Source organism: Protopterus annectens, chromosome 1.part1, assembly GCF_019279795.1.
Source record: "Protopterus annectens isolate FY-2018-M chromosome 1.part1, PAN1.0, whole genome shotgun sequence".
Lineage (NCBI taxonomy): Eukaryota > Metazoa > Chordata > Ceratodontiformes > Protopteridae > Protopterus > Protopterus annectens.
This window is the reverse complement of record NC_056726.1, coordinates 807,765,057-807,767,693: the sequence shown is the minus strand read 5'-3', so window position 1 is coordinate 807,767,693 and position 2,637 is coordinate 807,765,057.

Here is a 2,637-nt window from a genome sequence, read left to right as displayed (position 1 = left end):
GGTACAAATGAATAAATGTTCATAGGGTAAAGTTAGATGCATGTTAACATATAATTGAAATGCTGCCAATGTTAAAAGCATTGAGAAATACTGGCACATCCTACATGATATACCAGAATTACAGATGGCAGCCAATGAGAGACCATGCTTCGGTTGTAAGAATAATCGAAGTTTGAAGCAGTTGTTATGTTATAAAGAGCAGACAGATATATCGAGGAAGACATGACCAATTAAGAATGGCACCTCTGTATGTGGCAGATGTGCTTTCTATAGTTTTATTTCTTGTTATAAATATTTTACTCATCCAGTTTCTAATAAGATTTTCAGAATTAATACATATGGTAATTGCAAAACTACAGATGTCTATCTGGCTAGATGTGTTGCATGTCAAGAATATTATGTGGGTAGAATGAACCAGAGTTATCGTATCTGTAACCCCCTATCTGAAATTAAGAGAGAAATAGTTACAAATCCACTATATAAACACATTAGAGACAATGGTTCTGGACATAGTTTTGAATTTTCAATTTTAAGAGTAGTTGATAATATACGTGGGGATAATATTAATGATTACACTGAAAAGTAAGAATTTAATTGGATTTTACATTTAGGGGCACATATTTCACCTGGTTTGAATGGGTATGTATTTTTAAAGCCTTTATTTAAAAAAGATACACAAACGAGCCTGGTTGTCATCATGTGACCCACTTTGATATTGTATAAATGGTAGGTGGTATTTTTTGCTTCATATGCCTAAAGAAGCCTTGTTTAAGGCAAAGTTTTTACTAGTGGTTTTAAAAGTTGTATGAGCCTAATAAACCACTGTATCACGGTTCCAGTGACCCCTAAATTTACTTGTTTGGCTTTAAAAAATGCCAGAAGTGCTGCCACAAAATTCCAATGTCTGATATACATTCTCTTTGTATCTGTTGCTTGGACCCTGTTCATTTGCAAGAAGACTGCAGTATATGTCATGGGTTCAGTTATCGAGCCCTTGTTGAAAGATGAAATAAGCTTATTTTGAAAGAATTGATTCCCTCAGCCTTTAGTGAAGCCTTATCTTCTGCAGACAAAGCCAAAACTGACGTTTTCTCCCCTTCGTCCTCATTTTCAGTAGACAAAGAAAAAAAGAGGAGTCTATCAGTTCTGACCTCTCCATTGGTTTGGAGGCCTAAGAAATTGAAACTCTCAGTTATGAAATGATCTTTGGAACCAGAGGCCTCTGGCTGTAAAATACCAGTGTCAACAACTGCTCCAGCACTGATTACTATCTATAGCCCTTCGAAGTTGGCCCCGGTGCAGGACAAAATTTTTGCTTCACCTACCATGACAGAAATTTCTGATTCTAAGGAGATTTTTCCAAGGACTTCCTATTCACCGTCTGTAGACCCTTTTGCTGGTGAGCTTCCAGAAATCTTCCTGCAGAGGACTAAATCTCCTTCAATGTCATCTAGCTGCTCCACCAAAAGTCTTTCTGAACTCGACATGGTGAGACTGGTGAATAAAATCTTGTGGGCTAGAAGACATTAAGGCCCACTTTTGGTTCCAACCCCTTTGGGTCTTGGTACAGAGCCTTCTTTTTCTCCATTAACCACTCCTCCTCTAACCTGCTCCGAGGTCTCAGAGTAGTCTGTTCTGAATCTCCCAGCACCAGCTATGCTGGTTCCTGAGATCTTCACATCTGCGGAACCAGTAATCCCCTGAGCTCTCTGGCAGCTTTGGAACCAGAGACCTCTTGAAGCTGTAGCTACCTAGTTGGTTCTGAGGAGGGCAGGAGTTGACTCCATTTTTTCAGAGCCATCCTTGCTCCTTGGGGCTTTGGCTTAAGTTAGCTCAGCTCTGGCTTCTTTGGAGCGGGGAGTGACCCTGGTCCTGAGGCAGTCTATCTAGCTCCAGGCTCCCTTCCCTGTTTGGGAGGCCAGCCTTCAAGGTCACGTAGAGGGCCCTCTCACTCATAGTGACTCAGTCAGAACCTTCCCCCTCAGAACAGATACCACCTCTGGCTCTGTTATTCCACCTGCCTCTCCACTGGGACAGCAGGTGCTGAAGTCTCAGGTTTCTCAGACCCAAATCCTATCATCTTCTGACACATCTTCTGACACCTCCCCAGATTATCCCCCTGGAGGAGGTCCCTCAGAAAAAGAAGTGCAAGAGGAAGCACTTAGATTCCCCGCAGGAATCAGTCACCAACGACACAGATTTTGATGAGGAGGGAAGGTCCCCATGGTCACCACCTGAAGATGTCTCCTTTGGAGACATCCTAGAAATTTTAAAACAAAGGGGTGGCTGGATGTACCAAAACCTTCCTCAGAGGAATCTTTTTAGCTACAGGCTTTTAGCACCTGCCTGTCTACCTCTTGGATGGCCCCACCCACTGATGAACTTATTCAGTTGATTTCACAGTGGGCATGGAAGACTCCAGACACCATCGAACCCATTGCCAAGAGACTTGACAAAATATTATCTGCCTGTAAAGATAAACAGTTCTGGGCCAAGGGGTTAGCTGTGGATGCCATGGTTGTAGCAACCGCCACAAAAAAGGAACTTGTTGATGAGAGTTTATCTGTCCAACCACCCAACAGGGAGTCTCAGGCTATAGACAGATTTGGGAAGTGAGTCTACACTTCATCGACCTTC